General features: G+C 43.3%; 1 protein-coding gene and 1 long non-coding RNA gene across 4 annotated transcripts in view; one reads left to right on the top strand and one right to left on the bottom strand.

Moving 5' to 3' along the window:
• Cd36 (CD36 molecule (CD36 blood group)) overlaps window positions 1-15,568 on the bottom strand; it is a 99,627-nt gene extending 84,059 nt beyond the window's left edge. The window contains exon 1 of one of the 2 annotated variants that reach the window (XM_013070346.3): window positions 15,434-15,568. The gene's annotated coding sequence lies outside the window, so the exon portion shown is untranslated. Of the gene's footprint in view, window positions 1-8,419; window positions 8,736-15,433 lie in introns of those variants that run through there. The other variant, XM_087206733.1, reaches the window with a different exon arrangement.
• Window positions 13,041-19,963, top strand: LOC106008962 (uncharacterized). 2 transcript variants are annotated; one of them, XR_001183139.3, is made up of 3 exons: window positions 13,041-13,211; window positions 13,849-13,951; window positions 19,792-19,963. It is a non-coding gene; the product is annotated as an uncharacterized LOC106008962 (long non-coding RNA). The 2 variants fall into 2 exon arrangements; XR_001183140.3 differs by having other exon boundaries at window positions 13,041-13,221.
• The last annotated feature ends 2,470 nt before the right edge of the window (window positions 19,964-22,433 follow it).

Here is a 22,433-nt window from a genome sequence, read left to right as displayed (position 1 = left end):
GCTTGTTTCACTTGCGTTCCAATCCACAACATTTTTAGAAGCAACTGAATGGACTTAGTTATTATGTACCAATTGTAAGATATTCATTATATCAAAGAAATAATAAAAAATGATTAGCTTGAGACATTTCTAACTAAATGGATGCACCTTGAGACCATATTCTTAGGGGAAATAAATCTGACACACATGTTCAAATATCACATGATTTCTCTGGTGTGAGAAACTGGAAGTGTAAATAAGGACCAAAATGTATAATAGACATTGGGAAATGGGAAGAAAATGTCCAAATGAGTGGGGAACAAGGGAGAGAGGAGGAGGAAAGGAAAGAAGGGACAAGATTAAAAAAGAAGGAAGAAATGGAAACAAAGCTTTTGTAAATAAATAGGGGAAGAGGGGTTGAAAAAAAAATGATTAGGTCCAAAAAGATCACCTCTACTGCTGATGCCAGCTAATCCGAGCACTGGTCCAGTGCCTAAATGTCACACAGCGTTGAGTTGCATTACAGCACGAATTCCCTCGGCCTGGTTTGGCCTGGTTCATTTTTGGTTACTACTCAGTATTAGTGACTGTGATAAACCCATCGTGTGGAGGACTTTCCATGAATTTGCTTAGATGAAACTTTCAATAAGAGATCTGATGAAATGTGTTCGTGGGTTCCAGAACGGACAATCAAGAGCCAGGAGTGTTACGAAGAGGACAGAGTCATGGAAAGGAGGGACGGTCGTGCTCCAGGTGAAAGTCACTTGGTCGACATCTTTGAGCCACATGAGCACTAGGCCAGCGAGACAACCAGTTCAGTGTGCCTCACTACGGTAGCACCTCTTCCCTTGTAAAAGGACCACCAACTGGGCCTCTCCATCCTCCTTTGCTCCCTCTAAAGTCCCACTTCCCTTCCATCTTTGAGAATCCTTCCGGACAGAATGACTAAATCTGCTTTCCAGACCCGCTCTCTCCTTTGCTCAGCTGAGAATTTCACTTCCGCCTTCCCAGGAATGCACTATAAAAAGTAAGCAACTCGTGCAGCAACATTTGACCTGTAGAAACCTTCGTTCTTTCCCTGAGGACATTTTCAAAGCTAGTTTCCTTTGTCTTAAGTCATTGCAGTACCCACAGCATCTCAAAGTATCATCTAGATTCCCAAAGGAGTAATTAGATGGGCCATAAGAATGAGAAAAGGTGTTTATCATTACATTACATGATGTCTTGATGCATGCCTTTGAATAGTTTCATGCACTTGCGGAAAATCATTGACAGACCTATGAATTCAGACTTCCTTTTGAAGTATTTTCAATAAGTACTTGGCCAACAGCATACCCTGTAAGCTTTTCTAGCCTTGTCTCCTTAAGGAAGGGGGCAGTTGAATATTTTAGTGGATTAGTAAATTTTTAAGAATATATTTATATAATTGCAGTGGAAGAGATTGAACTAATGCATAGTAACAAAGCTAACTTCCCTTTCTTTTCATCAAGGATTTGGAACCTAGATAAATCTTTAGTTTATTTTATCCTCTTTGAGAAAGTTTTTAAATGTTACTGTCATGTTATAGAAATTTCTGGTAATTTTGCAGCATGACCTTAAAAATATATGTTGTTAAAAAGTTTAGATAAAATGTCTTCAGAAAGCAGTTTCCCTAGTATCTTTGTTTATATTTGTTGCTGGAAATAATCAGTTGCTTAAATTAAAAGTTGAGACAAAGGGAATTCTACTTAAAACCCAAATACTTGTCTTTGGGGGAGAGTCTGCCTTCAGTCAAGCATTCAGGTATCCGTGAAAACAGACATGTTCTCCGGGAACATGGAGACTCTGCTACTCCTCCATTCTGAGGGCCTGTCTCTTCCTATGAACAGCCGGAGGGTTACAGTGAGTGACACCCTTCTGGAAACTGACAAATACTGCCTGTGTTATTATCATTATGCAGTAACTAGAAGACCCCGGAGGGACGAGACTGTGGCTTTCCAGTCCTCACAGTCAAAGCCATTCCTCATGGCTCTTGGATCCCAGCTCTCTAGACCTATGCTGACTTTTGAGAAAAACTCTTCCAATGAGTTGTGATGGTGAAAACCAGGCTGGCAGACACACAAGCGTGAAGTAATCAAGTCAAAGTGAATGTGAGCTAACAGCATGAAACCCACTTGCACATAGGACATGGGGCAGATGAGAAAGCGCGGTGCTCTAGTCAAGATGCCGCAGCAAGGGGTGGCTGAGAGGGCAGACTCCTCGCCCGCTTGCCCAGGCCCGCAGCAGCTCATGGCCACTCGGACACTACCCCTGCTCTTGCATCGCACCTTGTGGTCACAGAGCAGTCAGAAGGCTGACTATGGCAGTAACTATCCCACTGGCGCCTCATCAACCCTCTCCTGCAGGGGACACTGCTGTCAGCTTGTCCATGGAGCTCAGAAACAGTCATTGCTTCTTACCCTCACTGCAGACAAAACGACAACGCATGTCAGAATTGAGCTCCATTGTAACATTCTTCCTTACCCTGGGAGCCGGTTGTGCTTCTTTCTGCCCTTGTAACTTCAGTTCTGAACGGGAAATGAATTTCTAGTGCTTCACCCACCCGTCTGGATTTTCCAAATGTGGCCACTCAGATGACTGCTCAAGACTCGGCGGCGTCGATGGGCCTTTGCAGGACCAAGGGCACGCTCTCTCGTCTGTGGACACAGGCTCTGAGTCCTTGAAGTGTGGATGAGGATACACCTGCTCCAAACTTGGCGTTGAGCTCCACACTATGTAAATTTGAATCTGAGATACATAAAAGGCCTGAAAGTAGAGTCGAAGTTTTTTACTTCCTCTGCAGATATTTGCTGTCGTAATGTGTAGGAATGGTGAACAAAATATAACATTAACAGGAATTGGGAGCATTAAATAATGGTGTGCCCACTTAAAATAAAAAGGTATGACTCCAGTAGAATATAAAACTAACTGAATGAAGATTATATTGTCACAATGAATTTGTAATTATGTTTATTTTATTCCTATCATCTTTAAAAGATCTTAAGATTAAATGTTTAAATTTATACACAATAAATTCTACATGTTATACATGTTATACATTTTTATACAATAGTAGGTCTTTAAATTAAATTAAATGCCATTCTCAAGCAGCAAAAAAATTCTTTTGTATTAGAACTACATAAAAATTTTACAACACTTATTCTTATTTTTCATTTTTAAATAAATAGTTATATATAATTATATACAGTAACATGCTCATCTTCATAGAGATTAAAGAAATATATTAGTTTTTATAAATCACAAGGTATGACACCATACGAAAATTTGAATATTTTCCTGAGGAAATATCAATTTAGGTTTCTAGAGTTATAATTATATTCTTAGTTCATGTAAGAGTAAAAACAATAAAAATATCAATGTTTATTTGCTTATGTTGGTATAAGAAGTGAATCTTGGATTGTCTTCCAAAAATTTCTATTTTTTACAACTGCTTTCTAAGTATTAATGCAGCATGAAATTATTATTCATTCACATTGGAAAATTTGATCATGCAATTGAAGATTCCTTAAGGACTTTCAAGAAAAAACATGTCGAATCCTTATCTTCACTTTATTCTTTCTTGTACATCCCTCCAAAGTGGTCCTAGGGACTCCCAGATTTACACAGCTTCACAGCAAAACCAAGAACTTGATTGAAAGGGCAAGCAGACTGGCTTCACAATTGCCTTCCACCTGGGAGACCTTGCAAGTGAGAAGGGAATATATTTCCTCCCTTGAGAAATCATGATGAATAAACAGAATGAGCTCATACCCTACATTCTCCAGCATCCAGACATCTTCTATATACCCCACTCCACGAATGTTTCTTTTTGTAATATTAACACTATTTACAAACAACTAATAAATGGGTACAAACAACTGATAAATGTTGTAAATATTAACAATTCCAATAGCAGAGGTTGAACAAGATGATATTTTAAAAATAGGGCAATCTGGAGGCTCTTTTATATGAGACAGGAGAAACATGCATATCCAATGTCCCTTATCACAGTAATTTCCTAACCATTCCTGCATATAAAATTAGTGTACTGATCATCCATTTTTGCCAAATACACAAAAAAATTGAAAATGATTTTAAGGTGAACAGAAAACAATGGCTCCTAGAATTGGAAAAATCCAATAGGAAGAGGAAACCCTTTCCTTTCAACTTTTTAAAACCAATAACATTTTAGAAATTGCATGAAAAAAAACATTCTAAGACTTTTCTCAATTCCTTGTGATTATTTGAAGCAAAACCTGCAACAAACATCAAAAAGAAATTAAGCCAGAGAGTATCCTTGATTGAACCACCCCCTGACTGCCCCTAACTCTGCCAGCTCCTCTAGCAATATTCTGGGTTCAGGGTACATGCCCTGCTCTGCAAAAGTCATGTCTACGTCTTGTCTTTGAGCAAGTCCCATCATCAGACTCTGAGTTTCATTCACACCTCCCTCCATCAGTGCGTGCTTCATGACAGCACAGTTCAGAAGGGCCCTGCAGCCCGTTCTCTGGCTTTCTCTTTCTGCCTTTGCTCTGCCTCCTGCCCTTGACTCCTCCTGTCCCATCTCCTCCTGAACCACAGCACCATGTTGCATGCAGGAGTAACTGCTGCCATGTGCTGGCCAACAAGCTCAGGGCTGAGAAGACTGCAGCCACCGGGCAGGCTCCATTTCAAGGATAAAAACGAATTATGTAGCATCAAGGGCAAACTTCAAGAGGTGCTTGGGAAGACAGGATGCAGGAGAATAATGCAGCGCTGCATGATTGAACTGAAGAAGAAATGGGAATAGGATGGAAAGAAGCCAGCCATGTTCTAACCTCATAATGCCCAATGTGCAGGCTGTAGTTAGGGTCTCCTAAGATATTGTGGAGACCTAGGTGACCATTTACAGTCAAATGGATTCTCATTTCCTTTTAATTATAGAAAAGTGCCACAATATAACGCTTTGACATGATTGAATCAACCTAATTAACATAACCATCAGTTCACATGCCAAGTTCCTGGGCTAAGAATGTTTGAGTCTCTCTTGGCAATTCTGAAATTTACATATTATTTTTAACCCTAGCCTCCATGCTGTGCAATAGATCTTCTAAAGCTACTCCTCTTGACCTGAAACTCCTTTCCCTTTAACAGCTCCTCCGTAGCCTCTGGTAACCACCATTTGCTCTCTACTCTGAGTTCAACTCCTTACATTCCACAAGTGAAGGAGGTCACGCAGTATTTGCTTTCTGTCTCTGGCTCATTTCACTTGTCCAGTGTCCTCCTCCAGGCTCTGTGTTGGTCACAGAGGACAGGCTTTCCTTCTTGGTGTCGTTCTGCCCAGGCTGTCTCCAGGAACCAAGGGACATCCCCTTGGACAGCCTCTCTGAGGCTCAGTTCTTGTGTCTGTTCAATGGAAATAGAAAGTATTTTTCCTCCTAGCTGATCTTTACCTTGTGGTTCACTGTGGCTTGGCCCATTGCTGGGAACAAACCCGGGCACCGGCAAGAGCTCAGCACTGCTGTGGACATCAGAACTAAGCCCACAAGACCAAACACCCAGGGCTCTTCGGGGCAGGAATCTGACAAACTGGACGTCGTTTCACTTTTCTGAGTATCCATCTTGCTAATATTCCTATAGAATTGGCCTCTCCCTCCCATTACTTAAAGCTCTGGCATCATTGCCATGTGTCCTGTCTTTTTCAAAAATGTATTTGCTATTTAATATTTATCAGAGGCAAAACTTAATTATGGATGATAAAAAATAACTATCACTTCGTGAGGCTCTTTCACCTTTAGATCAATGTTTATTGTCTCATTTACTAACTTTCCAACGGAAATTTGAAAGGCGGTTAACTGACGTAAATGAATATCACAGGAAGACTTAGTTCTCATAGGAGAAGGCCTCTTTGTGTTTCATGGTTAAAGCTGTTTTAAATTACCAGATGCTGCTTAACTTGAAGTAGGATGAAAGATCAGCTTTTGATGGACAGAAGTGGTTGAAGTGGGTGGGGAGACAGGGCAGGAAGATAAGATGGGCAAGCTGAAGATAAGCCTGCAGCTCGGGTGCTGGCCAGGGGGCCACAGGACTCACCACCCTCTCTGCTGCAGCCAGCTTCTGGGGGTTGTCATGCATAGAGACTCCTGCAGCCCAGCTGTGAATTCATTGTACTCTTTACTAAGATCTGTAGGGAAGAAAGGGGGATGTATGGGAGCAGGAATCAAAGGGGTCCTTTCCACCAAAATCACTCACTCACCTCATGGTTTCCATTATCATGTTTGAAATTATATATCCTTGATTTGAAAATGAAGGTATTTGTGTGGCTTAAAATGGCTTTCTGTTAATGAAAAGATCCAGTCACCATTGGAGAGTCACCTAGCGCTCATCTTTTAGTTACTTTAACCCACAGTATCCAAATTCGCACACATGGTACAAGGCTTTGCATTTCAATGGAACCTGGTTGTTTAAGAAGTTGGAGGTATTTCATGAGTGGCTGGAATATTCTTCAGTGTGCTTGGAAGAACTCAAAAACTGATTTTACCTGTAGTTTTGTGCTATCGTACTGAAGCCAGCATGAAGAACTTTGGTGGTCATGGGCAGTCTCCTTTGGTCTTCAGAGCGTGTGGTGTTATTACTCAGGGACTGCGCTTTCTAGCAGTCACATTGAAAGCATTTATCTTCCACAGTTATTTGATAGAGATAAGGATGCATAGGTAGCTGCGTGAAAGTTAGCCCACAGTGATCCCGCCTGCTGCAGCATTTTAACTTTTGAGCCTCCAGAGTTGCTCTTCACACAGATGCAGCCAGATAGCCAGATGGGCAGCATCTTCATTTGCTTATTTCTCTGGAAACACTACTTGTTTGGTACAAAATATTTCAGGCATGAATTTCATGCCCCTAAGAAGTTCACAGTCCAGAGAAGGAAGGGAGCATAAGGAACACACAGAGTTCATGCAAAACACCTGGGAGCGTGACTCAGAACCACAGGGGCCCAGGATTGAACTATGTCAGCCCTCGGGAGGGCGCCTTGGATGAGGTCACCCTGAGGTTTAGGGGCAGCAGGACCCAAGCCAGAGAACTAGAGATCCCCATACAAACAGCAAAATAGCAAGCATATTTGCATTCTGACCTTCAGTATTCACACAAATAACCTGAAACCTCTGCGTGCAACAAATACACATCACTGATCACATGTGTAATAAGAGATGCTAGAGGGCGTCCTAAGTTTCTCAAATTAAAAATGGCAAAAACATCTAAATTACTCTCTGGAAAGCAGAGGGGACTCTAGGATCTCAATCCAGCATCAGAACTTCATCTTAGTGCAAGAAACATGGACTTACCAGCCTCCGGGATATTTCACAAGGAAAAGAACACAGCAAAAAAGGAAATGAAATATATGTGTTTTATTTTGTAATGTGGTGCTAAGGATTGAACCCAGGATCTTTGTTCTGAGCTGCATTCTCAGCCCAATTCATTCATTCATTCAGAGAATGGGTATGGTATCCTACATGGCTCAGGATAGGGTTTCAAACTTGAGACCCTCCTGACTCAGCCTCTCAGAGGGTGCCAACAAGCCCAGCTCAAATGTATGTATTCTTCAACACAATTTAAATATACCCAATAGATTTTCCTTTGTTAAATTAAAATTCTTGTTTAATGAATCCCATCTCAGCCATTCTTATGTAACAGGTTTTTCTTTAATCCTTTTTTATGTCACCTCATTGGTTTAACTGGCTTCAGGATTTATTTTTTGCAAATTCTGGACAGTCTGAATCTTACTTTTTAATGTAGATATCTCATAATTCATATTCTGCAGTAAAATATTCTGGATTGTAGATCACTTCTCCTTATAACTCCTTACAAAACAAAAACAAAAACAAAAACAATAATAGCAAAACATACCCTATCAAAAAGACACACCAGGCCGGGGATTTAGTTCAGTGATTCCAGTGCCTGCCTCACAAGTGCAAGGTCCTGAGTTCGATCCCCGGTTCCAAAAAAAACCACCACACTATTCATAATAGCTATATCTTGGAAGCAGCCTATGTGTACACCCACAATTAAATGGATAAAGAAAATATGGTAATTTACACACAGTGGAACACGACTCTGCCATAAATAAGGATAAACTTAAGTTATTTGTAGGAAAATGGATGCATCTTGAGATCATAATGTTAAGTAAAATATGAGACACAGAAGCTTAAATATTGCATGGTTCTCTTATATGAGAAACCTAAAGTATAAATCAAGAGCAAAATAAAAGATGACGGGAGATAGGGAGAAAGATCTTTCTCAAATGGGAAAAGATGGAAGGGGCTGGGGTGAAGAGGTTAGAAAAGAACTGAGAGGTGTCCTGTCCACGTGGCAAGCCCGTGAGGAACGTGGTGGGTGTTTTCTGCAAACATGGACTCATAAAAAGTGAACACTGAAAAAAAATTCTTACCTGAAAAGTCAAAACGTCACCCCGAACTGCAGCCTAAAAGTAGACAAAGCCCAGAGCGAGCTCGTGAAGGAGGTGGGTCGTGTGGCCATCCCACGGGGCCACGGAGCAGCGTCTGTTTCAAACCTCCAAGCCCTAATGCTTACAAGAGGAAGTGCACTAGACGCTGTGCCTGTGAACTCCTTGAATGTGTGAGCGGCTCTTAACTTACCACCCTGCTTTTGGGTTACAAACCCTTCTAGAGATGAGCTTCTGCCCCGAAATCATCCCTCAGGGAATGGAGGTGCCTGGCCCTACTTCCTCCTCTCTGAGCCGGAGCAGCTGCTTGCCGGAAGGAGAATGTTGATTATCTGTCCGGATTGAAGGGCGTACACAGACCGCCTCGTTCGCAGCGTCTAACCTAACCCAGTCAGTGCTCCTCTGCTTCACAACTGTTTCCTGTGGCAATTGTGAGGGCAGCGTTACACCCACATGTGGAGGCAACCTGGACCTGGGTACCACCTCGGAGCTCTCCCTCGGCCTCCGGGCTGCCCGTCCAGGCGCTCAAAGTCCATGCAGCACACGGGAAATTGGCACCTGCCAGGGCTGGGAGGTGAGAGTGCCCCAAGGCCACGCGTGGAGAACTTGGTCCTAAACCATGGCATCACTGAGAGACGGTGGAGCCCACAGGAGGGGGAAGGGAGTCAGGTCAAAGGGGCGGCCTTCGAGGGGCACTGGGACGCCTGGACCTCTCTCTCTCTCTGTCTCCTGCCCTACCCACTGGGAGGTGAAGAACCCTCTCTCACCACACACCCCCACTTGGAATGAACCTAAAAGCAACAGAACCAAACAGTGGACTAAATCTCTGAAACCATGAGACTAAATAAACCTTTCCTCTTTATCAACTGATTATCTCAGGGCATTTATTACAGTGAACATGAATACAATACCCATCACTTTACTTTCCATAAAATAATTACAATAAAATAAAAATATCACCAGTACTGAGCGTTTCTATTTCAGTTATTCACTCGATCAACACGGCCACCCCCTGCTGATTGTGGGAGGGCAGGCAACCATGGGCTCCTCAGAAAGTAGAGCCCATGCCCTCTGTTTCAAGAGCAGACAGGGTACACCTGTGCCAGGGGCCTGCGGTCCAACCACACGGACCCACTTGCTTTTCTGAACCCCATGAAAGCAAGACATAAGTCCACAGTAGGCTCTGCTCTGCTTGGGCTTTCTTTTCCTTAATAAAATCCAGGATTGTTGTCTGCCTCAGTATTACTGGGAAAAATTGTGAAGTGCATTTGATCCAGCCTTTCCTTCTATGCCACATTACTGGAGTTTTCTTGATCCATGCAGCTGTAGCCCTCAGACAACATTTGGATGTTTGCTTGATGTGTCTACTAAACTCTGTATTCTTCTCCTGTGAGCAATCGACTTCACCTTTCAAGCCAGACAGAGTACAACCCCTAGTAACTTGCCCTGGCTGGATGACTGGTATCTGTCCTCAGAGGCAGTCATGGGACAGACTTAGAGCTCTCTGCCCTGTCCCGTCAGACCCAAGGACCTGAACACATGCCAGGCCTCACCTCAAACCAGCTCAGAGCATAAGACCCTCATTCCCTCCTTTTCCTGCCCACCCACGCTCCAAGCTGTATGGCAAGAGTTTGATGAGATATAAACTTGTCTTTGTGTCTCTATCTCCTCTGTCCCTCTTCCAAATATGCACCAAGAGCGTTTCATTTTCTTGGTACAAGTCCTGGCTGGATGCTGGCTACTCTCACTATTTTCGTGAAAAACACTCAGTGCAGAAGCAGTGCTCTCGGGGAGAAGTGAGAAAGGTGAGTATTCTCGAGGCTGGGCATGAAGGACACAGATTCTGGATTATAGGGAGGATACACTGAGACAGTGGGTGACAAAAGTCCTCTGGTGAAGCGACGTCTATAGAAGGAAGGGGAGTTAAAGGGCGGCAGGGACTCGCAGGCAGGGGCAGAGCAGGTCAGGCCACAGTAGGGTTGGTTTATCAGCACAACCGTAGGCCCTGTGAGCTAGACGGCTAAGAGACCCTCGATGCCGCCAAAGGCTCTGGCAAGGCAAGGAGAGCATGTGACAGCAGCCCCCTCTTCAGCTGCCCAGAGGGTGGAATCTGGTCCAACACCCAAAGGCAGGGCCCTAGGTCTGCTACTTCCCCAGCTCTTTTTCCAAAGTTTAGACTCAGAGTCTCAGTAAATCACCTAGCTGGTCTGGAGCTTGCAATCTTCCTGCCTCAGCCTCACAAGCCCTTACAAGGCCTCAGCGATGGCAGCCAGCACAGATCCAGAATTGGCTTCCTGAGGGGGATTGCGAGGGCACAGTGCATGTAAGAATTGGTCTGCAGCAGGGAGGGAACAGGACCAGAACGGGAGTAAAACCAAGATAGGGGAGCACTGTGGCTTTGGGAAGAAAACATCCCCGGGACAGAGAGGCTGGCTCCCAGGTCCGTGAAGCAGACAGAGGAAGTAAGTCCCCGTGTCTGCAGCACAGAGGACGGCTGTGCCTGCAACGTTTTCTTGTGCGCTACAGAACAGCTCCCAGGGGGCTTTTCGGGGTCTGAGTGATAGACACGCCAGTGACCTCCTTCTGAGGTCCACATGTTGTACACCACGTGTACTGAAATCTCCTCAAATACCTGCATTTTCATGTGTCAAATAAAAACAGGCACTTTTTTTTTAAAAGAAAGAGAGCCAAGCATGATGGCCCACACCTGTAACCCTAGCACTGGGGAGGCCGAGGCAGGAGGAGTGAAGCGAGTTTGAAGCCAGCCTGGGCTACACGGTGAGACGTTGCTCAAAAATAAAAAAGAATGAAAATAAATAAAAGAAAGAGAAAGTGGACACCACAGTGAGGAAGGAGGAGGACTGCCAAGGTTCAGACAGGGAGCTTCCCCAGTGCAGGGCGGTGAGGCAGCAGGGGCTCCTGGCCGGCGATGTCACTGGGGCTCTGAACCCGAACAGGACAAGAATCAGCACTGAGCCACTCTGCACCGCGGAGACCTGGCCTTAAAGAGCTTCAGTGCCATCATGAGCCCGGGACTCAGAAGAGACTGCTCAGGGTCTGTGGCCTTCTCCCCCCACCCCCTGCCCCGCTTCATATTTTAAAGACCCAGCTTCCTCCTTCACTTTCCCCACCTCTCTGCCTTCTCTGTTGGGCCACCCAGTGCTCCTGCCCAGTGCGTGCTCTCCTGTCTTGCTTTCTGCCTACAAAGAACAAATCCTCACGTCTATCTTTGCTAGCATCTTCTGGTGTCGTACCCTTGGCTCGGCCTGACCTTTGTTTTTAAGTTGACTGCAAAAGTGTGTTTGCCACGGAGAGCAGGATGTTCTGACGTCCATGGGCGCTGTGCAGGGGTCAGCCAGCTCAGCGACGCACTCGCATCCCCTGCAGCTGAGAGCTCAGGCCACGAACACAGCAACCACCCTTCTCCGCCCTTTCCAAGAACACAATATACTGTTGGGCCTTTTATTTTAAAACAAAGCACAGACCCGCGATCATTAGGTGCACTGGCACATCTGAACACGGGTGCCTATGACCAGGGTTTGTTATACTGAAATATCAGTGAGTGGGAAATCAAAGCCTTATAAAAGGATCCTTACAGACCACCTTTGACCACATTTATTTTCCCACCTTTGAGTTCAACACAAAATGAAATTTGAAGATTTTAGAATAACTCAAAAAACATCAGTCCTAGAAAAGAACACAGCGGGCTGGCAGAACAGAAGGGTGCATAGAAGTAAGGACCCTGGCTGAAACAAAGAACTGACACACAGAGGGTGTATGGGAAGAAATGCCCCAGTGATGACCATCACTGAAGGTACCGTGGGTTAGTTCAAAGATGAACAGAAGTATTTTATCTGAAACATTAGGAAACAATATTATAAAGCACAGACAATGGCTTTTCAAGAGTATTTTTTCTTTTTTGGTACCGGGGATGGAACTCGGGACCTTGCACTTGTGAGGCAGGCGACGGAACCACTGAGCTAAATCCCCGGCCCTACAAGAGTATTTTAAAAATGCAAAATAAATCATTCCGATACTTAAGTCTTGAGATCAACCAGAAACTGAGCATATTTTGGGGCTATCAGCCCCAATGCAGCTTCTGCTGCTGTCCGCACACAACATGCACCACTCCTGATGCCAAGTGTGTGAGGTTTTTCTCCACGTACGAACTGAGTAAGGATTCTGCAGCACACCACAATTTAATTCTCTTCTACCCTGCCTACCCGGAGAGGAGATGTGACAGATCCCACAAGGTGGAGCTCAGTCCCTACGGCCGTCCACCCCTCCACACACTTTCCATGCCAAACACCAGCCCTAGCTTATTTTATCTCTGCTTCACCCAGACCAGCTCTAAAACAATGTCCCTCTGCCTCCTCCTCCCTTGCCCGAGCCGCGCATGGAGCTTAAAATGCTCCGTACACGTACATACCCGTGCTGCTGGCTCTGAAGGACATGGGTGGAGACCGAGGCGGGAAGAGGGAGGCACAGGGCGGGGAGAAGCCGCCTGTAGCTTCTCCCAGGCCTCGTTCAGGGCCACCCCCCCAGGGACCTCTGCTATCTGCTACATGGAAGCTCGCTCAACTTGCACGTTTGTTTGCGTGGGGCTGCATACCACAGATGTGAGTGAAGAGGGGACGATTATGTAGCAGTGTGACTGCAGGGCAGGCACTAGACTAATACTAGTGGACTGGGAGAAGTCACTCTCCAGCGTTTCTTCTTTGCGGATACGGTGAAGACCCTGTCTGAAATAAGGTCTTATCATCTACCAACAGACATGGTAAGTCAAGGTGAGTCAACTTAAAACTAGGGTTGGGAAGAGAAATTCTAGCTTCTATGGCCAGCCTGCCTTGGGAAGGGAGTGGGGATCTAGTAACCATGGAAATAAAAAATCAGAATGCACACATATGTAATGTGCATATACATAGATACACAATAATCTTACAGAGACCATTCCAAATAGAGGACACAGCAAGGCAAAGGATGCTAAGGACACTAAGGCTCAAAGGCTGGGAAAGGTATGACCCATTAGAGAAACGCCAGCATCCTAGGAATGTGGAGAAAGGAGGAGAGTCGGATGGAAGGTGAAATGGGAGGAAGGTGTAAAGGAGTAGGAAATTAAAGAGATATGAAGTAGAAAGGTAAAGCATGGCCTGAATTATACACAAATATGAGTGCTGGTAGCAGCCGGGCAAGCTTCATTATGTGAGTTAAACCTGTATCTCATCAAGGGAAAATAATCTAAATTGATGATTCACGAAATGTATTTATGGTAAATTCATGATAAAAAACATATACGTTTTGTGATTTAATTAGGTCCTAAGGATACTTCATATCTATTGTACATGTCACATTATTTCAAAATGTTTCAATCTGCAACAACCCTTAAAATTGCTCCTTTCATTTCTGTTTCACAGGTGAGGAAATGGAGACCCAGATTATCTTCAAAGTGGTAAAACTAACGGAAGCTAAAACCAGAATTTGAACTTAACGATTTAGCTCCGGATTCCACACCTTGAGGTAAGTAAGCCCTTAGGCTTACTACACATATAACTGTGGAAGAGGGAAAGTAAAAAATATATTTAGGGCTGGGATATTTAGGGTTGGCTGCACAGTATAGCACTTTCCTAGCATGCTTGAGGCCCTAGGATTCATCCTCAGGGCTGCAAGAGAAAGGGAAAATAAAACCAAAACAAAACAGGAAAAGCAATAAAACTAGAAATATTTACAAGCAATTATCTAAGGGAACAGGACTGGGCTTGGCAGGGCTCGGCAGGTGGTGCTTTTCCTCTCTGAGCTTCCATACTGTCTTACCTTTTTATTTTTATTTTATTCTACTATCCAATGTATTAAACACTTACAAATATTACTAAGAATTAAACAATAAGTAAAATAAAACCCAGGATGCTAAAAGTATTGAATGATACTGAATGAAAATATGAATGTATTCCAGTTGGCTTCACACGGAGCACATGAAGCATTTGCAAAGTTCCTACTCTAAGATCATAATGATTAAATAAATTTGAACAACTTTTAAAAAACTGTAAAATGACTCTCCAGATGTCAACAGACATACAGTCAAGCTCCTATACTTCTCTCAGTGCCCTCTACTATTTATAGGTATGCAAAGAACCAGGAGCTCAGACCTAAAGAACCAAACTTTAAAGTCACAGAGGATTGATATGTTTCAAACCCTCAATAAGATTTATTGCCTTTCCCATCTGGACTTTAATTCTAAGAAGAGAATTCAGGAAAAAAAAGTCCATTATGTAACTTCTCCAGTGCCCGGAACTGATGGACTTACTGTGTAGAGGACAGAGTCTTGGAAAGATTAAAATTATGTAATATGAGGAACAATTACTTAAACTGAAATTAATATTAATTTCTTAGGCCTATACCATCATCTCAATGCATGTTTCATAACTATTGTATTAATGAACCAGGAAAACATAATCAGAGAAAACCTTTGAAAGAAATGACCAAAACAAAGAGACTCGAGCTATTTTCAACAAAGTAGAGCAAAAACCAGCTGCAGGGTTTTCTAAAAATATAGATAGCTGGGCCCACTGCTTGGTGATTCTGTTTAGTGAGCTAAACAGATCATGATTCGGCAAATGTGAAAATAAACAATAGCAACAAAACACCTCAAAGCCAGAATTTAACACTGACTTGGCTAATAGGATATCTATGCTTAGTATAGATAACCTCACATGAAATAATCTGCTAACTCTGCTGGAAATAATGTGTCCTTAACATGCAAAATATACAACATCTGGTCAAAAATACGTTAAGGATAATTCAGGTCCAAAGTTCACTTTGTGTTTTTCTCATTAATTCCAAAAGAAATAAAACAAAGTAATAGGACAGATGAAAAGTACACATAAAAGAGTGCTGTTGTTATGTTTCCTAAAACAACACAGAAGTCTATGGTAGACATTGTCTTTCTACAGTCAGACAACGTATTGGTTTAAAATCTAGCCACAGTGTTTTTGATACCCCTACCTTGAGACCTTTCGCTTTCCTTCTGTGATAGATGTGGTGACCTGGCTTTCTCAGGGATGATGGTGTGTAAAGGAGACTTCTGAGAGCACATATCTTGAAATACACCATCAGCCTTTCCCCAAGGTGACCTCAAGCCTCATGCCTGAATGCCTGCCCAAAGAGGAGGGGCCATGCCATTCCTTTTCAGTGCCTCAAGATAGAACTGGACATTGTTAGCAGGACATGTGTACGTGAGCCAGCCTCCTGGTCAGAGAGCAGGTTACCTGGGCCAGGCGATAAAAACATTCTAAGGCCCAAATTCAGAAGCCCACTCGGGTCCTCTTTCCTGGATCTCCAAGTGCCAGCATGGAGTGGGTACATTTTCAGCTGGCAAAACCCTCATACTGGCTCCTTGATTTGTGAAGTAACAGCCATTAAGGGAGATAAGAAAAAAAAATCAAAAACCCAAACCAAGTGAATACCCCTGAAATTTGTGATTCCCGAAACTGGGGATTCATGCTTTCTTCAAAGATTTAAGTATATGTGTGTGGCGGTTAGCATGATATTCGGGCTTAATTAATTTGAATGTGAGAAAAGCAACAGTCAGCAGGGTCCACAGTCATAGTCCAGGTAGTATTAACCTACTAGCTTTCAGTCTCTGCCACAGTGTAGTGCACAGCTCGCTTGACCACCTTCATATCAGGCAGAACGTCCCCTCTCTGTGACATCCTGGGGGCTGGAGCAGAGGCACGTAAAGGACAGCCTTGGGAGACGCCATGACGCTAAGACACACAATCGTGAATACATGTTTGGTCTTTCTCTCACTCAGGCACATAGCTCCTAAAGCTCCTGGAATTTTCCCAGAGTTTTGGGTATCAAAGAGAAGGATAGCATTGTTGTTATGCATAATGAACCCCTTACAATCCCATCTGAGTGTACCTCAGCGAGATGATTTTGGAAACCCAAGTAACCAAAGAACGGGTCTGGTTGCCAAAGAAACCAAAAGAGTGCCTAGCAGGGCGCAGGACAGGACAGAGCCTTCATCATCAGTTCAATGCCGTGCCCGTCAGGGCTACACAGTGAACCCTCCACAGAGCCCAAAAGGTTGGAGCTGGTGAACAAGGCAGGTAGGCACCCAAACTGGGGGCACACAGAGCCCCTGTGCTCTGGACCCTTCTGGACCTTGTCCTGCGCATCTCTATCTGGCAGTTCAGGGTTAATTTCCGGTTTCCTTTGTGATAAGCCAAGAATGTAGAAAGTGTGCTGTGGACCAGGACCGCCCAGCACACAATGGGGTCCTCTGATGGGGGATGCCGCGCCTTCACCCTGTGGAGCCTGCTGACCTCATCTCCAGGGAGACAGGGCCAGACAAGGTGAGCCATGGGACACTGTCACTGTCTGCAGAAGATAGGAGACTATGTGATGTTACATAGCACGCTTTTCCCCATATGAGAGATCTAAAAAATAACGAATTAATAAACAAATAAAAGAAAAAGGATAACAGGAAACTAGAGAAGGTAGACCAATATACTGAAGCACACTTCAGTATTCTGATGAATAATATGTATTACTAATAAAAAATAAGCTTAAATATCTCATGATTTCCCTATAGGAGAAACCCAAATTATAAATAAAGGACAAAATAAAAGATAGCTATTAGGAAGTAGGGAGACAGATCTTTCTCAAAGGGGAAGAGGACCAGAACATGGAGGGAGGGGTGACGGGAGGGAAAGGGGATGAAAAAAGGAATTAGAATGTGTTCGACCAGGCACGGTGGCACACACCTGTGATCCTAGCACTTGGGAGGCTGAAGCAGGAGGATCACCATGAGTTTAAGGCCAGTCTGGGCTACATAGTTAGTTCAAGGCCAGCCTGAACTATATAGGGAGACCCTGTCTTAACAAACAAACAAAAAACAAAAAGATGTGTTCTGTACATGTACCCACTCCACACAAGGAATGTACACACTATTACTGCAAACATGGACTCATAAAACAAAATTTTAAAGAAGTGTAAACTACATCTATAGCTAAGTGGATGCACATTGAGGCCATACTCTTAAGTGAAATAAATAGGACACATATGTGTAAATAACGAATAGTTTCTCTAGTGTGAGAAACTGAAAGTGTAAATAAGGATGAGAACGATGTAAATAGGGAAGGGTGGAGGGGGTGAAGGGAGGACAGGGAATGGGGGAAAAATAAGAACCAAGATTCATCATGTACAGGTACAAGCACCCAGTGATAAATGTAAACGTATTGTACACCTAAAATGTACCAATAAAAGAATTTAAGCAAAAAAAAAGGAAGTGTAGTGTCTGAAAACTATGCATGGCTTCAAATTTTGCTCTGCCACTAAATATGTGACATTGCCTTCCATCTGTTTCCTGATGATATAATGTGTGTAGAAATGTTAACTCATGGAAATATGTGAGTATTAAACAGAAAGTTTCCTAGTGTTCAGGGCTATATTCAGACACCGCAAAGAGTGTAGTACATGTCAACTTCACTTCCCCGTGGTGGTCTTCCATTAACCTGCCTGTGAACGTATGAAGGACACACATGAACAGGCGTCGCCTATGTGACTGTATGTCATCTCAAACTCTTTCTTTTCTGTCCAAATATGTAACCAAGAGAGAGATGTTCTTCTGTCATAATGCAAGGTAGTTATTTATATTCATGTTTGCACTTTTTCTCACTAGATAAAAGCTGAGTGTATTCTGTGTGGTAAATTCTGTACCAAGATCAGCGATTAACGAGCTAGGACTGCTTTCTGCCTCTAGAAATTTACATCTTATTTCAGAGCAACAGAATTAGGCCCATTCTTGCTATGCCCTCCACATATTCATCTAGGGTCATAGGCACTTTTACTTTTCCTCTCCCAAAGCACACTAAGAGTTCACACAGAAAATAGATCTGGTGGTTTGAGGCTCATTACCAAGTTACCATGACAATATTTTCTGCTCAGTCCTGCTTTCCAGCCAGGGATGTGCCCAGCACGTACCTCAGTAGTGGGCTCTGTACAGTCCTTCAGGTGCACATCTGAGACAACCAGGACCAGTCATCTTTTTTTTGCAGAACCAGGGATTGAACTCAGGACCTTGTGCTTGCCAGGCAGGCGTGGCGCCACTGAGCTCCACCTCTGGCCCGCATCCTTTTATGTGTATCCTTAGCCTGCTTTTATTAGGAAATGGGAATTAAGTACCTTCCCATGTTATAACAACCATGCAGCGTAAAGAGAATGCAGTCCCCAAACTGTCATGAGCACATTAAAAAAAACAATAGGATAGCAGTTGTGCAGTCAAGGGTGTCAGCTTGGTTGGGTGGAGCCTCCTGGGGATTAGTCCGGATTCCCAGCCCTAAGCTCGGGCACCCCGCTGGCCCGGGCCCCTTCCGCTCTGGCCTCGCTCCCAACTCTGCTTCCGGCTGCCGTGAGCTGAGCGGATTTGCTCCACCAGGCCTTTCTGCCATTACTTTCTGCCTCTCACCCAGCTGATCATGGACTGAAGTTTCTGAAAGCAGAAGAAACCTTTCCTCCTTGAGTGGTGGGTGTCAGATATTTGCCCCAGCAATGGAAGAGAAACACAGTAATCAGAATACGTTCTAATAGTCAAGTCATCAATAATCAAAATGATTCAAAGTAATGTCTAATTACATCTCTCTGTTACCTCCAAAATAGAGCCAATCCTTATGTCCTGGTGTGTTGGGAACATGTCTTCACAACCCACTTCCCTTTCTTCTTTTCTTCCTTTGCTCTCCTTCCTCCCCTTGAAAATTCTTCCAATATTCAGTCTACCTCAATTACCCGTTAGTGATTTAATGGACATTATACATTTGTTAATTATTTAAGAAGTACTTTGACACAAATGGAAGCCCTGTACGTACAGAAAGGATGCTTTACAGTTTATTCCAAAGAGATACAATATTTCTAAAATCCTTTTAATCTTCTCAGAAAGCAAACATAGTCATTTGACAACCAAGGCAGAAGCTCCACATAAAACTAATGACCAATCCCAGACATATTTCTTTTCACTGAGGATTTTCCAGTTATCAACCTAATCATTTAGTGATAGCAGCACTTATATGATTATAATAATCTAAGAATTATAACACTAGGCTCTTTGCCTTAAAATGTTCACTGCCTTTTTCTTTTTAAAAAATGTTTTATTGGTACAATTCAGATATACATAATGATCACATACATCATATGGAATTTGTACCTGTACATGATATATCTTAATTCTTGTTTTTTTCCCATTCCCCTCCTCTTCCTTCAACCCTTTTTGCCCTCTTTATTTGCAGAATGTTTGCTTCTATATTATCTTTCTTTTCTCATCTTCCCCTTTTCCCTTTCTTCCTTTTCCTCTCCCCTTTCTCTAGTGTCCCTTCCTGTCCTCTTCATGGCAACCAGAAAGCAGAGAAAAAAGGGAGGAACCAGGAAGGAAGAGAGACCCTGCCAGGTGAAGACCCCGTTGACCTGCCACTTCTGACCACAAGCCACCTCTGAACAGCAAGCCAGCTATCATGCCCCATGGTCCGGTCATCTTCCAAGCCCACCTTTAAGGGCATGAGAGTTGGGGTGGACAGCCAGCTGTAAACAGTAACACTCAGCATCCCCTTATATTCATGCCTCTTAAGCCTGGAGTTCACAAGACCTGGATACCACCCACCATGACATGGATTTCTGTCTTTGTCTGCTGTCTTCCTAAATATCTTGTGTATTAACACACCTGAATGACCTCACCTTAGTGGCTTTCCTTATGAAACTTATTTTAACTAGAACTGGAATGTCCACTCCATTATTTTCATCATCTAAATCCAATTCTTTGAAGACAATAAGGCAAAACATTTATAATAGTTGAGTATAAAGGTTTATGTATATAGGTCTCACTGTGACTTATGATTTGCTGTATTGTTCAAATATTAACAATAAAAGTTAGGTAATAAATGTTTACAAGTAATCCAATTTGTCCTTCAGGGATAAAATGACTTCCTATTCTGGAAATCTTCTTTCTTCTTCCTTTTTTTTTCCACATGGTACCTGGGATGTAGTTCATGTCTGATCTCCTAAAACTGGGAGTACAGTGTAACTACTTGGTGTGTGAACTAATTTCCATTTATCAGATTGAAGCTCCAATTGGTTCAGGGCCTGCCTCACTCACCTATGTGTACAATACAAACATTGCCAACGGGCTCTCAGGTGAGATACCCAAATAACTTGCACATGTAACTGAATTATGGTGACATATGCGGTCAGCACGGGTTGTCTGTGTGTGGAAATGGCCCTGTAAAGAATGAGTGAAGATAAATAATGACATTAATAAGCAGCAGCAAAGCAAAAATAAAACACCCTAAGGAAATAATTTTCAACAGTAAAAGGAGTGAGATATTTAGAATGTGAAATGAAATTTCCGAGGAATTATTGATAATTTTCTAGGGATTTGAAAAAATGTTGGCAGTTAGCATCGTTTCTTAGCACTGTGGTTTTAATACACGGGGTGCATCTCTTGAGACTTGAATGTGAGTTTTCAGCTAAGTGAAACCAACCCTTTCATTTATCACCAAAGTCCATGGCCAAGCAGAACACGTGTTTAAAAATGTGCATCTCCTAGGAATCTGGGGCACAGGAGGAGAGTTTAAGTCATAACATTTGATAAATGGAGAAAAATAAAAAGTGTTTATTGAAGATGTGGAAATTTCCTGAGAAACGGGGAATTTCGATGAATTACCAAGTGTATAAGAATATGTTTAGTCCACAAATAAAAGTTATGCTGGAGTGAAGGGTGACAAAATATTGAACTAGAACTTCCATAGCAGTTTTTTGGTATTATTGGAAGGTATTTCTAGATTTTCTAAAAGTCTAATTTCAAAATAAGTATAAACTTAAACTTAGGCATCCTGAGTGAATAATTTAGATTCCTTCAATGAGCCCCACGTTAGCCATGCCAAGCCAGTGTGTCCTGATGAATTCACTGAAGGATTTAGGGACCAGAGTTATTAAGAGTAGCGAAAGCGGACACTACTGCATTAGCTGGGACTGCATTAGTCACTAGCCCTCTTACGACACGTGCCCTGGTAGTTGGCCAGGCAAAGCTAAGCAGGAGATTATTCACAGAATTCATTTTGGTGCAGCACACTGTGTAATACTGACATAGTAGCCTCGGTCTCCAGTGATAGCCTCCATGTCCACAGTGGCTCAGAGTGAAAGTCTTACTCATTCACTGTTGCTCAGAAACATATCAGGAAAAGCTCTCCAAGGCCACCAGGAAGGAGGCCACTGCTGAAAGAGCAGGAAGTGGGAGGAAGCCTGCCTAGATTCCCAGAGAGGGACAGGAAGTGTCAGGGTGACTTTTCCCCTTGACTTGCATTCCAGTAATCACTTATTTTGCTGATTGTTCATTGCAGAGACAGCAAGGTCTTCGCCCTAGGCAGGTAGGTATATCTATAACATCTGTGAGGAAAATCAATACTCAGGAGGTTTTCTCAAACATTTCTCTCTGATTTGTGGACTTTTACTGACAAATCACTGCTTTCTGCCTAGTGTTGCTTTTCTGAAGCCCACGTGGTGCACCCGGGAAAAAGCCAACCTGCTTTCTGTGCAGCGTCCTGTGGCGGAATCTCTCTCCCTCCCCTCTGTGGTCACCGACCACCCTGGGGCCCAGGCTTGAGCTCCAGCACCGAGACCAGAATTGCCCCGGTGTCCCATCTCCTCTCCCTCAGTTTGGACGGAAGCTTGGGGAAGCCTGTCCTAGTCCTCTACAGGGACTGAAGGCATTGCTAACTGTCCTCAAAACAGGAAAGAAAAATTAAGGAAGGGCTGCAGACTGACTGAAACCTGACCACTGGGAGAAACGTTCTGAGAGAAAAGCTGTTTTTCTCCAAGAGGGACTGGATGGTTTTACTTTCAATTAGAGTAACTTTCTCCTCTTAGCTTGGAGAAGGAAGGTGGAGCAGGAGGGAGGATGGAGCCAGAGAAACAGAAAACAAGAAACCTAAAACACAAATGGGGTTTCGAAAGAGGA

Source organism: Heterocephalus glaber, unplaced genomic scaffold (assembly GCF_053883595.1).
Source record: "Heterocephalus glaber isolate CG9 unplaced genomic scaffold, H.glaber_assembly_v1.0 deba00000676, whole genome shotgun sequence".
Taxonomy (NCBI): Eukaryota; Metazoa; Chordata; class Mammalia; order Rodentia; family Bathyergidae; genus Heterocephalus; species Heterocephalus glaber.
The sequence above is the reverse complement of the archived record's forward strand: the minus strand, read 5'-3'. Positions and strand labels throughout refer to the sequence as shown.